Genomic DNA, 18,508 nt, shown 5'->3' on the forward strand with positions numbered 1-18,508 from the left:
TTTGCTATACGGCCACGACGCGCAACTGATTTCCAAAATTCATCTTTCTCCTGTGAGGATGGAACTTACAACCCCTGGTTTATTAGACCAGTGCTCTACCACTGAGCTAAAGAGGCGCGGCCTAGCCTTACTCTTGGGTACTTCGTCCTTACGGTCGTCTGCACCATCAGACTTTAGCTGACAACACTTCATATTACCGGCTAATATTTGCAGCTATGGCGACAAATTACTGCTTGGCTACACATCTGACACGTAACCGATGTGCTCTCCAAACCACAACACTTGCTTTTCAGAACATGTCTTTCACACATGTCTACAAAATCACCTTCACCTTCAAATACAGTTTCCTTGCGACTGACAGAGACGTAGGCAAAGCTTAAAGTTGCTATTTCCATTAAATCTCGTTAATCAGAAAAACGGTAATTTACACCTGCAGCGGAACAAAATTCCGTTCCGCCCAGCGTCTGGCTCGAACCCACGACCCTGGGATTAAGAGTCTGACGCTCTACCGACTGAGATAGCCGGCTACCTCGGTGAATACTTCCCGGGTAGCACGTCACACAGTACTCGTTTGGGTTGGGTGGTCCCATACAGAATCTCTCCATGCTGCCTAATGTTTTCCTAACGTCACACTCGTCACGTACTTCACTTTTATGTCATAATCATTTCTGAGAGGCAAAGAAATTGCATGACAACAAGCAGAGCTAGTGGCGTCAAAATTAACACACATACTTTATGTGACTCAAAAGCCGAACGAGTTACTTTCCGAAGTTGTTTTAGATGTGCAAGTGCCAGTCAAAACTCGCGGTGTCGGCACTCTGCCGACCATTTCGTTAGTTAACACCGGTCTTGCTGTGTGTGTTTCAAGCTCAAGAGCATCTCCAAGCAAAAAATGGTCAACAGCAACATTCAGACGGTTTCGTACTGCTCAATTGCTACATTAAAACGGTATGTTTCTTTTTCAGAACTGTAAAAACACAAGCGTGACAGCATTCGAACCTGTAATCTTCAGATACGAAGTCCGACGCCTTATCCATTAGACCACACGGTCACTGACGATCAACATTTACATGTATACGACTCATCTCGAAACGCTCACACCCCTGAGGATTTGTGTTTTCGTTCTACACAGCCGCTGCCCCTTGCTCTTTCCCACCCATTCGTTACATTCAACCTCTGACAAGACCGACCAAATATAGACTGAGAAACAAGACCACACAATTTGTGCATTCGGAATCGAAGGCAGGCCGTCCCTCGCCGCATTTGCTACGATGGCCATTTGCTACTTCTGCAGAAGCGGCGGCGGCGGCGACGACGACGACGACGACGACGACCGCGAGAGACTCTGAGATATGTGAGAAATACATCTATAAAATGTAATTCAGACTGCCTCGTCCCACCTTATGCTGTACCGCTTTGGCAAATGCTTTATCTGCGCCATTCGCCTTAATCACATCTGAGAGTAAATCTTAAAAAAACGCCTGTCGCTAATTGTTCGTCATCACAGGTACTGTTTGCTATACGGCCACGACGCGCAACTGATTTCCAAAATTCATCTTTCTCCTGTGAGGATGGAACTTACAACCCCTGGTTTATTAGACCAGTGCTCTACCACTGAGCTAAAGAGGCGCGGCCTAGCGGTACTCTTGGGTACTTCGTCCTTACGGTCGTCTGCACCATCAGACTTTAGCTGACAACACTTCATATTACCGGCTAATATTTGCAGCTATGGCGACAAATTACTGCTTGGCTACACATCTGACACGTAACCGATGTGCTCTCCAAACCACAACACTTGCTTTTCAGGACATGTCTTTCACACATGTCTACAAAATCACCTTCACCTTCAAATACAGTTTCCTTGCGACTGACAGAGACGTAGGCAAAGTTTAAAGTTGCTATTTCCATTAAATCTCGTTAATCAGAAAAACGGTAATTTACACCTGCAGCGGAACAAAATTCCGTTCCGCCCAGCGTCTGGCTCGAACCCACGACCCTGGGATTAAGAGTCTGACGCTCTACCGACTGAGATAGCCGGCTACCTCGGTGAATACTTGCCGGGTAGCACGTCACACAGTACTCGTTTGGGTTGGGTGGTCCCATACAGAATCTCTCCATGCTGCCTAATGTTTTCCTAACGTCACACTCGTCACGTACTTCACTTTTATGTCATAATCATTTCTGAGAGGCAAAGAAATTGCATGACAACAAGCAGAGCTAGTGGCGTCAAAATTAACACACATACTTTATGTGACTCAAAAGCCGAACGAGTTACTTTCCGACGTTGTTTTAGATGTGCAAGTGCCAGTCAAAACTCGCGGTGTCGGCACTCTGCCGACCATTTCGTTAGTTAACACCGGTCTTGCTGTGTGTGTTTCAAGCTCAAGAGCATCTCCAAGCAAAAAATGGTCAACAGCAACATTCAGACGGTTTCGTACTGCTCAATTGCTACATTAAAACGGTATGTTTCTTTTTCAGAACTGGAAAAACACAAGCGTGACAGCATTCGAACCTGTAATCTTCAGATACGAAGTCCGACGCCTTATCCATTAGACCACACGGTCACTGACGATCAACATTTACATGTATACGACTCATCTCGAAACGCTCACACCCCTGAGGATTTGTGTTTTCGTTCTACGCAGCCGCTGCCCCTTGCTCTTTCCCACCCATTCGTTACATTCAACCTCTGACGTGACCGACCAAATATAGACTGAGAAACAAGACCACACACTTTGTGCATTCGGAATCGAAGGCAGGGCGTCCCTCGCCGCATTTGCTACGATGGCCATTTGCTACTTCTGCAGAAGCGGCGGCGGCGACGACGACGACGACGACGACGACGACGACGACGAAGATCGCGAGAGACTCTGAGATATGTGAGAAATACATCTATAAAATGTAATTCAGACTGCCTCGTCCCACCTTATGCTGTACCGCTTTGGCAAATGCTTTATCTGCGCCATTCGCCTTAATCACATCTGAGAGTAAATCTTAAAAAAACGCCTGTCGCTAATTGTTCGTCATCACAGGTACTGTTTGCTATACGGCCACGACGCGCAACTGATTTCCAAAATTCATCTTTCTCCTGTGAGGATGGAACTTACAACCCCTGGTTTATTAGACCAGTGCTCTACCACTGAGCTAAAGAGGCGCGGCCTAGCGGTACTCTTGGGTACTTCGTCCTTACGGTCGTCTGCACCATCAGACTTTAGCTGACAACACTTCATATTACCGGCTAATATTTGCAGCTATGGCGACAAATTACTGCTTGGCTACACATCTGACACGTAACCGAAGTGCTCTCCAAACCACAACACTTGCTTTTCAGAACATGTCTTTCACACATGTCTACAAAATCACCTTCACCTTCAAATACAGTTTCCTTGCGACTGACAGAGACGTAGGCAAAGTTTAAAGTTGCTATTTCCATTAAATCTCGTTAATCAGAAAAACGGTAATTTACACCTGCAGCGGAACAAAATTCCGTTCCGCCCAGCGTCTGGCTCGAACCCACGACCCTGGGATTAAGAGTCCGACGCTCTACCGAATGAGATAGCCGGCTACCTCGGTGAATACTTGCCGGGTAGCACGTCACACAGTACTCGTTTGGGTTGGGTGGTCCCATACAGAATCTCTCCATGCTGCCTAATGTTTTCCTAACGTCACACTCGTCACGTACTTCACTTTTATGTCATAATCATTTCTGAGAGGCAAAGAAATTGCATGACAACAAGCAGAGCTAGTGGCGTCAAAATTAACACACATACTTTATGTGACTCAAAAGCCGAACGAGTTACTTTCCGACGTTGTTTTAGATGTGCAAGTGCCAGTCAAAACTCGCGGTGTCGGCACTCTGCCGACCATTTCGTTAGTTAACACCGGTCTTGCTGTGTGTGTTTCAAGCTCAAGAGCATCTCCAAGCAAAAAATGGTCAACAGCAACATTCAGACGGTTTCGTACTGCTCAATTGCTACATTAAAACGGTATGTTTCTTTTTCAGAACTGGAAAAACACAAGCGTGACAGCATTCGAACCTGTAATCTTCAGATACGAAGTCCGACGCCTTATCCATTAGACCACACGGTCACTGACGATCAACATTTACATGTATACGACTCATCTCGAAACGCTCACACCCCTGAGGATTTGTGTTTTCGTTCTACACAGCCGCTGCCCCTTGCTCTTTCCCACCCATTCGTTACATTCAATTTCTGACGAGACCGACCAAATATAGACGGAGAAACAAGACCACACAATTTGTGCATTCGGAATCGAAGGCAGGCCGTCCCTCGCCGCATTTGCTACGATGGCCATTTGCTACTTCTGCAGAAGCGGCGGCGGCGGCGGCGGCGGCGACGACGACGACGACGACGACGACGACGAAGATCGCGAGAGACTCTGAGATATGTGAGAAATACATCTATAAAATGTAATTCAGACTGCCTCGTCCCACCTTATGCTGTACCGCTTTGGCAAATGCTTTATCTGCGCCATTCGCCTTAATCACATCTGAGAGTAAATCTTAAAAAAACGCCTGTCGCTAATTGTTCGTCATCACAGGTACTGTTTGCTATACGGCCACGACGCGCAACTGATTTCCAAAATTCATCTTTCTTCTGTGAGGATGGAACTTACAACCCCTGATTTATTAGACCAGTGCTCTACCACTGAGCTAAAGAGGCGCGGCCTAGCGGTACTCTTGGGTACTTCGTCCTTACGGTCGTCTGCACCATCAGACTTTAGCTGACAACACTTCATATTACCGGCTAATATTTGCAGCTATGGCGACAAATTACTGCTTGGCTACACATCTGACACGTAACCGATGTGCTCTCCAAACCACAACACTTGCTTTTCAGAACATGTCTTTCACACATGTCTACAAAATCACCTTCACCTTCAAATACAGTTTCCTTGCGACTGACAGAGACGTAGGCAAAGTTTAAAGTTGCTATTTCCATTAAATCTCGTTAATCAGAAAAACGGTAATTTACACCTGCAGCGGAACAAAATTCCGTTCCGCCCAGCGTCTGGCTCGAACCCACGACCCTGGGATTAAGAGTCTGACGCTCTACCGACTGAGATAGCCGGCTACCTCGGTGAATACTTGCCGGGTAGCACGTCACACAGTACTCGTTTGGGTTGGGTGGTCCCATACAGAATCTCTCCATGCTGCCTTTTTTTTTTTTCTAACGTCACACTCGTCACGTACTTCACTTTTATGTCATAATCATTTCTGAGAGGCAAAGAAATTGCATGACAACAAGCAGAGCTAGTGGCGTCAAAATTAACACACATACTTTATGTGACTCAAAAGCCGAACGAGTTACTTTCCGACGTTGTTTTAGATGTGCAAGTGCCAGTCAAAACTCGCGGTGTCGGCACTCTGCCGACCATTTCGTTAGTTAACACCGGTCTTGCTGTGTGTGTTTCAAGCTCAAGAGCATCTCCAAGCAAAAAATGGTCAACAGCAACATTCAGACGGTTTCGTACTGCTCAATTGCTACATTAAAGCGGTATGTTTCTTTTTCAGAACTGGAAAAACACAAGCGTGACAGCATTCGAACCTGTAATCTTCAGATACGAAGTCCGACGCCTTATCCATTAGACCACACGGTCACTGACGATCAACATTTACATGTATACGACTCATCTCGAAACGCTCACACCCCTGAGGATTTGTGTTTTCGTTCTACACAGCCGCTGCCCCTTGCTCTTTCCCACCCATTCGTTACATTCAACCTCTGACAAGACCGACCAAATATAGACTGAGAAACAAGACCACACAATTTGTGCATTCGGAATCGAAGGCAGGCCGTCCCTCGCCGCATTTGCTACGATGGCCATTTGCTACTTCTGCAGAAGCGGCGGCGACGACGACGACGACGACGACGACGACGACGACGACGAAGATCGCGAGAGACTCTGAGATATGTGAGAAATACATCTATAAAATGTAATTCAGACTGCCTCGTCCCACCTTATGCTGTACCGCTTTGGCAAATGCTTTATCTGCGCCATTCGCCTTAATCACATCTGAGAGTAAATCTTAAAAAAACGCCTGTCGCTAATTGTTCGTCATCACAGGTACTGTTTGCTATACGGCCACGACGCGCAACTGATTTCCAAAATTCATCTTTCTCCTGTGAGGATGGAACTTACAACCCCTGGTTTATTAGACCAGTGCTCTACCACTGAGCTAAAGAGGCGCGGCCTAGCGGTACTCTTGGGTACTTCGTCCTTACGGTCGTCTGCACCATCAGACTTTAGCTGACAACACTTCATATTACCGGCTAATATTTGCAGCTATGGCGACAAATTACTGCTTGGCTACACATCTGACACGTAACCGATGTGCTCTCCAAACCACAACACTTGCTTTTCAGAACATGTCTTTCACACATGTCTACAAAATCACCTTCACCTTCAAATACAGTTTCCTTGCGACTGACAGAGACGTAGGCAAAGTTTAAAGTTGCTATTTCCATTAAATCTCGTTAATCAGAAAAACGGTAATTTACACCTGCAGCGGAACAAAATTCCGTTCCGCCCAGCGTCTGGCTCGAACCCACGACCCTGGGATTAAGAGTCTGACGCTCTACCGACTGAGATAGCCGGGTACCTCGGTGAATACTTGCCGGGTAGCACGTCACACAGTACTCGTTTGGGTTGGGTGGTCCCATACAGAATCTCTCCATGCTGCCTAATGTTTTCCTAACGTCACACTCGTCACGTACTTCACTTTTATGTCATAATCATTTCTGAGAGGCAAAGAAATTGCATGACAACAAGCAGAGCTAGTGGCGTCAAAATTAACACACATACTTTATGTGACTCAAAAGCCGAACGAGTTACTTTCCGACGTTGTTTTAGATGTGCAAGTGCCAGTCAAAACTCGCGGTGTCGGCACTCTGCCGACCATTTCGTTAGTTAACACCGGTCTTGCTGTGTGTGTTTCAAGCTCAAGAGCATCTCCAAGCAAAAAATGGTCAACAGCAACATTCAGACGGTTTCGTACTGCTCAATTGCTACATTAAAACGGTATGTTTCTTTTTCAGAACTGGAAAAACACCAGCGTGACAGCATTCGAACCTGTAATCTTCAGATACGAAGTCCGACGCCTTATCCATTAGACCACACGGTCACTGACGATCAACATTTACATGTATACGACTCATCTCGAAACGCTCACACCCCTGAGGATTTGTGTTTTCGTTCTACACAGCCGCTGCCCCTTGCTCTTTCCCACCCATTCGTTACATTCAACCTCTGACAAGACCGACCAAATATAGACTGAGAAACAAGACCACACAATTTGTGCATTCGGAATCGAAGGCAGGCCGTCCCTCGCCGCATTTGCTACGATGGCCATTTGCTACTTCTGCAGAAGCGGCGGCGGCGGCGGCGGCGGCGGCGACGACGACGACGAAGATCGCGAGAGACTCTGAGATATGTGAGAAATACATCTATAAAATGTAATTCAGACTGCCTCGTCCCACCTTATGCTGTACCGCTTTGGCAAATGCTTTATCTGCGCCATTCGCCTTAATCACATCTGAGAGTAAATCTTAAAAAAACGCCTGTCGCTAATTGTTCGTCATCACAGGTACTGTTTGCTATACGGTCACGACGCGCAACTGATTTCCAAAATTCATCTTTCTCCTGTGAGGATGGAACTTACGACCCCTGGTTTATTAGACCAGTGCTCTACCACTGAGCTAAAGAGGCGCGGCCTAGCGGTACTCTTGGGTACTTCGTCCTTACGGTCGTCTGCATCATCAGACTTTAGCTGACAACAATTCATATTATCGGCTAATATTTGCAGCTATGGCGACAAATTACTGCTTGGCTACACATCTGACACGTAACCGATGTGCTCTCCAAACCACAACACTTGCTTTTCAGAACATGTCTTTTACACATGTCTACAAAATCACCTTCACCTTCAAATACAGTTTCCTTGCGACTGACAGAGACGTAGGCAAAGTTTAAAGTTGCTATTTCCATTAAATCTCGTTAATCAGAAAAACGGTAATTTACACCTGCAGCGGAACAAAATTCCGTTTCGCCCAGCGTCTGGCTCGAACCCACGACCCTGGGATTAAGTGTCTGACGCTCTACCGACTGAGATAGCCGGCTACCTCGGTGAATATTTGCCGGGTAGCACGTCACACAGTACTCGTTTGGGTTGGGTGGTCCCATACAGCATCTCTCCATGCTGCCTAATGTTTTCCTAACGTCACACTCGTCACGCACTTCACTTTTAAGTCATAATCATTTCTGAGAGGCAAAGAAATTGCATGACAACAAGCAGAGCTAGTGGCGTCAAAATTAACACACATACTTTATGTGACTCAAAAGCCGAACGAGTTACTTTCCGACGTTGTTTTAGATGTGCAAGTGCCAGTCAAAACTCGCGGTGTCGGCACTCTGCCGACCATTTCGTTAGTTAACACCGGTCTTGCTGTGTGTGTTTCAAGCTCAAGAGCATCTCCAAGCAAAAAATGGTCAACAGCAACATTCAGACGGTTTCGTACTGCTCAATTGCTACATTAAAACGGTATGTTTCTTTTTCAGAACTGGAAAAACACAAGCGTGACAGCATTCGAACCTGTAATCTTCAGAGCCGAAGTCCGACGCCTTATCCATTAGGCCACACGGTCACTGACGACCAACATTTACATGTATACGACTCATCTCGAAACGCTCACACCCCTGAGGATTTGTGTTTTCGTTCTACACAGCCGCTGCCCCTTGCTCTTTCCCACCCATTCGTTACATTCAACCTCTGACGTGACCGACCAAATATAGACTGAGAAACAAGACCACACACATTGTGCATTCGGAATCGAAGGCAGGCCGTCCCTCGCCGCATTTGCTACGATGGCCATTTGCTACTTCTGCAGAAGCGGCGGCGGCGACGACGACGACGACGACGACGACGACGACGAAGATCGCGAGAGGCTCTGAGATATGTGAGAAATACATCTATAAAATGTAATTCAGACTGCCTCGTCCCACCTTATGCTGTACCGCTTTGGCAAATGCTTTATCTGCGCCATTCGCCTTAATCACATCTGAGAGTAAATCTTAAAAAAACGCCTGTCGCTAATTGTTCGTCATCACAGGTACTGTTTGCTATACGGCCACGACGCGCAACTGATTTCCAAAATTCATCTTTCTCCTGTGAGGATGGAACTTACGACCCCTGGTTTATTAGACCAGTGCTCTACCACTGAGCTAACGAGGCGCGGCCTAGCGGTACTCTTGGGTACTTCGTCCTTACGGTCGTCTGCATCATCAGACTTTAGCTGACAACAATTCATATTATCGGCTAATATTTGCAGCTATGGCGACAAATTACTGCTTGGCTACACATCTGACACGTAACCGATGTGCTCTCCAAACCACAACACTTGCTTTTCAGAACATGTCTTTTACACATGTCTACAAAATCACCTTCACCTTCAAATACAGTTTCCTTGCGACTGACAGAGACGTAGGCAAAGTTTAAAGTTGCTATTTCCATTAAATCTCGTTAATCAGAAAAACGGTAATTTACACCTGCAGCGGAACAAAATTCCGTTTCGCCCAGCGTCTGGCTCGAACCCACGACCCTGGGATTAAGTGTCTGACGCTCTACCGACTGAGATAGCCGGCTACCTCGGTGAATATTTGCCGGGTAGCACGTCACACAGTACTCGTTTGGGTTGGGTGGTCCCATACAGCATCTCTCCATGCTGCCTAATGTTTTCCTAACGTCACACTCGTCACGCACTTCACTTTTATGTCATAATCATTTCTGAGAGGCAAAGAAATTGCATGACAACAAGCAGAGCTAGTGGCGTCAAAATTAACACACATACTTTATGTGACTCAAAAGCCGAACGAGTTACTTTCCGACGTTGTTTTAGATGTGCAAGTGCCAGTCAAAACTCGCGGTGTCGGCACTCTGCCGACCATTTCGTTAGTTAACACCGGTCTTGCTGTGTGTGTTTCAAGCTCAAGAGCATCTCCAAGCAAAAAATGGTCAACAGCAACATTCAGACGGTTTCGTACTGCTCAATTGCTACATTAAAACGGTATGTTTCTTTTTCAGAACTGGAAAAACACAAGCGTGACAGCATTCGAACCTGTAATCTTCAGAGCCGAAGTCCGACGCCTTATCCATTAGGCCACACGGTCACTGACGACCAACATTTACATGTATACGACTCATCTCGAAACGCTCACACCCCTGAGGATTTGTGTTTTCGTTCTACACAGCCGCTGCCCCTTGCTCTTTCCCACCCATTCGTTACATTCAACCTCTGACGTGACCGACCAAATATAGACTGAGAAACAAGACCACACACTTTGTGCATTCGGAATCGAAGGCAGGGCGTCCCTCGCCGCATTTGCTACGATGGCCATTTGCTACTTCTGCAGAAGCGGCGGCGGCGACGACGACGACGACGACGACGACGAAGATCGCGAGAGACTCTGAGATATGTGAGAAATACATCTATAAAATGTAATTCAGACTGCCTCGTCCCACCTTATGCTGTACCGCTTTGGCAAATGCTTTATCTGCGCCATTCGCCTTAATCACATCTGAGAGTAAATCTTAAAAAAACGCCTGTCGCTAATTGTTCGTCATCACAGGTACTGTTTGCTATACGGCCACGACGCGCAACTGATTTCCAAAATTCATCTTTCTCCTGTGAGGATGGAACTTACGACCCCTGGTTTATTAGACCAGTGCTCTACCACTGAGCTAAAGAGGCGCGGCCTAGCGGTACTCTTGGGTACTTCGTCCTTACGGTCGTCTGCATCATCAGACTTTAGCTGACAACAATTCATATTATCGGCTAATATTTGCAGCTATGGCGACAAATTACTGCTTGGCTACACATCTGACACGTAACCGATGTGCTCTCCAAACCACAACACTTGCTTTTCAGAACATGTCTTTTACACATGTCTACAAAATCACCTTCACCTTCAAATACAGTTTCCTTGCGACTGACAGAGACGTAGGCAAAGTTTAAAGTTGCTATTTCCATTAAATCTCGTTAATCAGAAAAACGGTAATTTACACCTGCAGCGGAACAAAATTCCGTTTCGCCCAGCGTCTGGCTCGAACCCACGACCCTGGGATTAAGTGTCTGACGCTCTACCGACTGAGATAGCCGGCTACCTCGGTGAATATTTGCCGGGTAGCACGTCACACAGTACTCGTTTGGGTTGGGTGGTCCCATACAGCATCTCTCCATGCTGCCTAATGTTTTCCTAACGTCACACTCGTCACGCACTTCACTTTTATGTCATAATCATTTCTGAGAGGCAAAGAAATTGCATGACAACAAGCAGAGCTAGTGGCGTCAAAATTAACACACATACTTTATGTGACTCAAAAGCCGAACGAGTTACTTTCCGACGTTGTTTTAGATGTGCAAGTGCCAGTCAAAACTCGCGGTGTCGGCACTCTGCCGACCATTTCGTTAGTTACCACCGGTCTTGCTGTGTGTGTTTCAAGCTCAAGAGCATCTCCAAGCAAAAAATGGTCAACAGCAACATTCAGACGGTTTCGTACTGCTCAATTGCTACATTAAAACGGTATGTTTCTTTTTCAGAACTGGAAAAACACAAGCGTGACAGCATTCGAACCTGTAATCTTCAGAGCCGAAGTCCGACGCCTTATCCATTAGGCCACACGGTCACTGACGACCAACATTTACATGTATACGACTCATCTCGAAACGCTCACACCCCTGAGGATTTGTGTTTTCGTTCTACACAGCCGCTGCCCCTTGCTCTTTCCCACCCATTCGTTACATTCAACCTCTGACAAGACCGACCAAATATAGACTGAGAAACAAGACCACACAATTTGTGCATTCGGAATCGAAGGCAGGCCGTCCCTCGCCGCATTTGCTACGATGGCCATTTGCTACTTCTGCAGAAGCGGCGGCGGCGACGACGACGACGACGACGACGACGACGAAGATCGCGAGAGACTCTGAGATATGTGAGAAATACATCTATAAAATGTAATTCAGACTGCCTCGTCCCACCTTATGCTGTACCGCTTTGGCAAATGCTTTATCTGCGCCATTCGCCTTAATCACATCTGAGAGTAAATCTTAAAAAAACGCCTGTCGCTAATTGTTCGTCATCACAGGTACTGTTTGCTATACGGCCACGACGCGCAACTGATTTCCAAAATTCATCTTTCTCCTGTGAGGATGGAACTTACGACCCCTGGTTTATTAGACCAGTGCTCTACCACTGAGCTAAAGAGGCGCGGCCTAGCGGTACTCTTGGGTACTTCGTCCTTACGGTCGTCTGCATCATCAGACTTTAGCTGACAACAATTCATATTATCGGCTAATATTTGCAGCTATGGCGACAAATTACTGCTTGGCTACACATCTGACACGTAACCGATGTGCTCTCCAAACCACAACACTTGCTTTTCAGAACATGTCTTTTACACATGTCTACAAAATCACCTTCACCTTCAAATATAGTTTCCTTGCGACTGACAGAGACGTAGGCAAAGTTTAAAGTTGCTATTTCCATTAAATCTCGTTAATCAGAAAAACGGTAATTTACACCTGCAGCGGAACAAAATTCCGTTTCGCCCAGCGTCTGGCTCGAACCCACGACCCTGGGATTAAGTGTCTGACGCTCTACCGACTGAGATAGCCGGCTACCTCGGTGAATATTTGCCGGGTAGCACGTCACACAGTACTCGTTTGGGTTGGGTGGTCCCATACAGCATCTCTCCATGCTGCCTAATGTTTTCCTAACGTCACACTCGTCACGCACTTCACTTTTATGTCATAATCATTTCTGAGAGGCAAAGAAATTGCATGACAACAAGCAGAGCTAGTGGCGTCAAAATTAACACACATACTTTATGTGACTCAAAAGCCGAACGAGTTACTTTCCGACGTTGTTTTAGATGTGCAAGTGCCAGTCAAAACTCGCGGTGTCGGCACTCTGCCGACCATTTCGTTAGTTAACACCGGTCTTGCTGTGTGTGTTTCAAGCTCAAGAGCATCTCCAAGCAAAAAATGGTCAACAGCAACATTCAGACGGTTTCGTACTGCTCAATTGCTACATTAAAACGGTATGTTTCTTTTTCAGAACTGGAAAAACACAAGCGTGACAGCATTCGAACCTGTAATCTTCAGAGCCGAAGTCCGATGCCTTATCCATTAGGCCACAAGGTCACTGACGACCAACATTTACATGTATACGACTCATCTCGAAACGCTCACACCCCTGAGGATTTGTGTTTTGGTTCTAAACAGCCGCTGCCCCTTGCTCTTTCCCACCAGTTCGTTACATTCAACCTCTGACGTGACCGACCAAATATAGACTGAGAAACAAGACCACACACTTTGTGCATTCGGAATCGAAGGCAGGGCGTCCCTCGCCGCATTTGCTACGATGGCCATTTGCTACTTCTGCAGAAGCGGCGGCGGCGACGACGACGACGACGACGACGACGACGACGACGACGACGAAGATCGCGAGAGACTCTGAGATATGTGAGAAATACATCTATAAAATGTAATTCAGACTGCCTCGTCCCACCTTATGCTGTACCGCTTTGGCAAATGCTTTATCTGCGCCATTCGCCTTAATCACATCTGAGAGTAAATCTTAAAAAAACGCCTGTCGCTAATTGTTCGTCATCACAGGTACTGTTTGCTATACGGCCACGACGCGCAACTGATTTCCAAAATTCATCTTTCTCCTGTGAGGATGGAACTTACGACCCCTGGTTTATTAGACCAGTGCTCTACCACTGAGCTAAAGAGGCGCGGCCTAGCGGTACTCTTGGGTACTTCGTCCTTACGGTCGTCTGCATCATCAGACTTTAGCTGACAACAATTCATATTATCGGCTAATATTTGCAGCTATGGCGACAAATTACTGCTTGGCTACACATCTGACACGTAACCGATGTGCTCTCCAAACCACAACACTTGCTTTTCAGAACATGTCTTTTACACATGTCTACAAAATCACCTTCACCTTCAAATACAGTTTCCTTGCGACTGACAGAGACGTAGGCAAAGTTTAAAGTTGCTATTTCCATTAAATCTCGTTAATCAGAAAAACGGTAATTTACACCTGCAGCGGAACAAAATTCCGTTTCGCCCAGCGTCTGGCTCGAACCCACGACCCTGGGATTAAGTGTCTGACGCTCTACCGACTGAGATAGCCGGCTACCTCGGTGAATATTTGCCGGGTAGCACGTCACACAGTACTCGTTTGGGTTGGGTGGTCCCATACAGCATCTCTCCATGCTGCCTAATGTTTTCCTAACGTCACACTCGTCACGCACTTCACTTTTATGTCATAATCATTTCTGAGAGGCAAAGAAATTGCATGACAACAAGCAGAGCTAGTGGCGTCAAAATTAACACACATACTTTATGTGACTCAAAAGCCGAACGAGTTACTTTCCGACGTTGTTTTAGATGTGCAAGTGCCAGTCAAAACTCGCGGTGTCGGCACTCTGCCGACCATTTCGTTAGTTAACACCGGTCTTGCTGTGTGTGTTTCAAGCTCAAGAGCATCTCCAAGCAAAAAATGGTCAACAGCAACATTCAGACGGTTTCGTACTGCTCAATTGCTACATTAAAACGGTATGTTTCTTTTTCAGAACTGGAAAAACACAAGCGTGACAGCATTCGAACCTGTAATCTTCAGAGCCGAAGTCCGACGCCTTATCCATTAGGCCACACGGTCACTGACGACCAACATTTACATGTATACGACTCATCTCGAAACGCTCACACCCCTGAGGATTTGTGTTTTCGTTCTACACAGCCGCTGCCCCTTGCTCTTTCCCACCCATTCGTTACATTCAACCTCTGACGTGACCGACCAAATATAGACTGAGAAACAAGACCACACACTTTGTGCATTCGGAATCGAAGGCAGGCCGTCCCTCGCCGCATTTGCTACGATGGCCATTTGCTACTTCTGCAGAAGCGGCGGCGGCGACGACGACGACGACGACGACGACGACGAAGATCGCGAGAGGCTCTGAGATATGTGAGAAATACATCTATAAAATGTAATTCAGACTGCCTCGTCCCACCTTATGCTGTACCGCTTTGGCAAATGCTTTATCTGCGCCATTCGCCTTAATCACATCTGAGAGTAAATCTTAAAAAAACGCCTGTCGCTAATTGTTCGTCATCACAGGTACTGTTTGCTATACGGCCACGACGCGCAACTGATTTCCAAAATTCATCTTTCTCCTGTGAGGATGGAACTTACGACCCCTGGTTTATTAGACCAGTGCTCTACCACTGAGCTAAAGAGGCGCGGCCTAGCGGTACTCTTGGGTACTTCGTCCTTACGGTCGTCTGCATCATCAGACTTTAGCTGACAACAATTCATATTATCGGCTAATATTTGCAGCTATGGCGACAAATTACTGCTTGGCTACACATCTGACACGTAACCGATGTGCTCTCCAAACCACAACACTTGCTTTTCAGAACATGTCTTTTACACATGTCTACAAAATCACCTTCACCTTCAAATACAGTTTCCTTGCGACTGACAGAGACGTAGGCAAAGTTTAAAGTTGCTATTTCCATTAAATCTCGTTAATCAGAAAAACGGTAATTTACACCTGCAGCGGAACAAAATTCCGTTTCGCCCAGCGTCTGGCTCGAACCCACGACCCTGGGATTAAGTGTCTGACGCTCTACCGACTGAGATAGCCGGCTACCTCGGTGAATATTTGCCGGGTAGCACGTCACACAGTACTCGTTTGGGTTGGGTGGTCCCATACAGCATCTCTCCATGCTGCCTAATGTTTTCCTAACGTCACACTCGTCACGCACTTCACTTTTATGTCATAATCATTTCTGAGAGGCAAAGAAATTGCATGACAACAAGCAGAGCTAGTGGCGTCAAAATTAACACACATACTTTATGTGACTCAAAAGCCGAACGAGTTACTTTCCGACGTTGTTTTAGATGTGCAAGTGCCAGTCAAAACTCGCGGTGTCGGCACTCTGCCGACCATTTCGTTAGTTAACACCGGTCTTGCTGTGTGTGTTTCAAGCTCAAGAGCATCTCCAAGCAAAAAATGGTCAACAGCAACATTCAGACGGTTTCGTACTGCTCAATTGCTACATTAAAACGGTATGTTTCTTTTTCAGAACTGGAAAAACACAAGCGTGACAGCATTCGAACCTGTAATCTTCAGAGCCGAAGTCCGACGCCTTATCCATTAGGCCACACGGTCACTGACGACCAACATTTACATGTATACGACTCATCTCGAAACGCTCACACCCCTGAGGATTTGTATTTTCGTTCTACACAGCCGCTGCCCCTTGCTCTTTCCCACCCATTCGTTACATTCAACCTCTGACGTGACCGACCAAATATAGACTGAGAAACAAGACCACACACTTTGTGCATTCGGAATCGAAGGCAGGCCGTCCCTCGCCGCATTTGCTACGATGGCCATTTGCTACTTCTGCCAAATATAGACTGAGAAACAAGACCACACACTTTGTGCATTCGGAATCGAAGGCAGGCCGTCCCTCGCCGCATTTGCTACGATGGCCATTTGCTACTTCTGCAGAAGCGGCGGCGGCGACGACGACGACGACGACGACGACGACGAAGATCGCGAGAGACTCTGAGATATGTGAGAAATACATCTATAAAATGTAATTCAGACTGCCTCGTCCCACCTTATGCTGTACCGCTTTGGCAAATGCTTTATCTGCGCCATTCGCCTTAATCACATCTGAGAGTAAATCTTAAAAAAACGCCTGTCGCTAATTGTTCGTCATCACAGGTACTGTTTGCTATACGGCCACGACGCGCAACTGATTTCCAAAATTCATCTTTCTCCTGTGAGGATGGAACTTACGACCCCTGGTTTATTAGACCAGTGCTCTACCACTGAGCTAAACAGGCGCGGCCTAGCGGTACTCTAGGGTACTTCGTCCTTACGGTCGTCTGCATCATCAGACTTTAGCTGACAACAATTCATATTATCGGCTAATATTTGCAGCTATGGCGACAAATTACTGCTTGGCTACACATCTGACACGTAACCGATGTGCTCTCCAAACCACAACACTTGCTTTTCAGAACATGTCTTTTACACATGTCTACAAAATCACCTTCACCTTCAAATACAGTTTCCTTGCGACTGACAGAGACGTAGGCAAAGTTTAAAGTTGCTGTTTCCATTAAATCTCGTTAATCAGAAAAACGGTAATTTACACCTGCAGCGGAACAAAATTCCGTTTCGCCCAGCGTCTGGCTCGAACCCACGACCCTGGGATTAAGTGTCTGACGCTCTACCGACTGAGATAGCCGGCTACCTCGGTGAATATTTGCCGGGTAGCACGTCACACAGTACTCGTTTGGGTTGGGTGGTCCCATACAGCATCTCTCCATGCTGCCTAATGTTTTCCTAACGTCACACTCGTCACGCACTTCACTTTTATGTCATAATCATTTCTGAGAGGCAAAGAAATTGCATGACAACAAGCAGAGCTAGTGGCGTCAAAATTAACACACATACTTTATGTGACTCAAAAGCCGAACGAGTTACTTTCCGACGTTGTTTTAGATGTGCAAGTGCCAGTCAAAACTCGCGGTGTCGGCACTCTGCCGACCATTTCGTTAGTTAACACCGGTCTTGCTGTGTGTGTTTCAAGCTCAAGAGCATCTCCAAGCAAAAAATGGTCAACAGCAACATTCAGACGGTTTCGTACTGCTCAATTGCTACATTAAAACGGTATGTTTCTTTTTCAGAACTGGAAAAACACAAGCGTGACAGCATTCGAACCTGTAATCTTCAGAGCCGAAGTCCGACGCCTTATCCATTAGGCCACAAGGTCACTGACGACCAACATTTACATGTATACGACTCATCTCGAAACGCTCACACCCCTGAGGATTTGTGTTTTCGTTCTACACAGCCGCTGCCCCTTGCTCTTTCCCACCCATTCGTTACATTCAACCTCTGACGTGACCGACCAAATATAGACTGAGAAACAAGACCACACACTTTGTGCATTCGGAATCGAAGGCAGGGCGTCCCTCGCCGCATTTGCTACGATGGCCATTTGCTACTTCTGCAGAAGCGGCGGCGGCGACGACGACGACGACGACGAAGAAGATCGCGAGAGGCTCTGAGATATGTGAGAAATACATCTATAAAACGTAATTCAGACTGCCTCGTCCCACCTTATGCTGTACCGCTTTGGCAAATGCTTTATCTGCGCCATTCGCCTTAATCACATCTGAGAGTAAATCTTAAAAAAACGCCTGTCGCTAATTGTTCGTCATCACAGGTACTGTTTGCTATACGGCCACGACGCGCAACTGATTTCCAAAATTCATCTTTCTCCTGTGAGGATGGAACTTACGACCCCTGGTTTATTAGACCAGTGCTCTACCACTGAGCTAAAGAGGCGCGGCCTAGCGGTACTCTTGGGTACTTCGTCCTTAC

Source organism: Schistocerca gregaria, unplaced genomic scaffold (genome assembly GCF_023897955.1).
Source record: "Schistocerca gregaria isolate iqSchGreg1 unplaced genomic scaffold, iqSchGreg1.2 ptg000470l, whole genome shotgun sequence".
NCBI classification, from domain to species: Eukaryota; Metazoa; Arthropoda; class Insecta; order Orthoptera; family Acrididae; genus Schistocerca; species Schistocerca gregaria.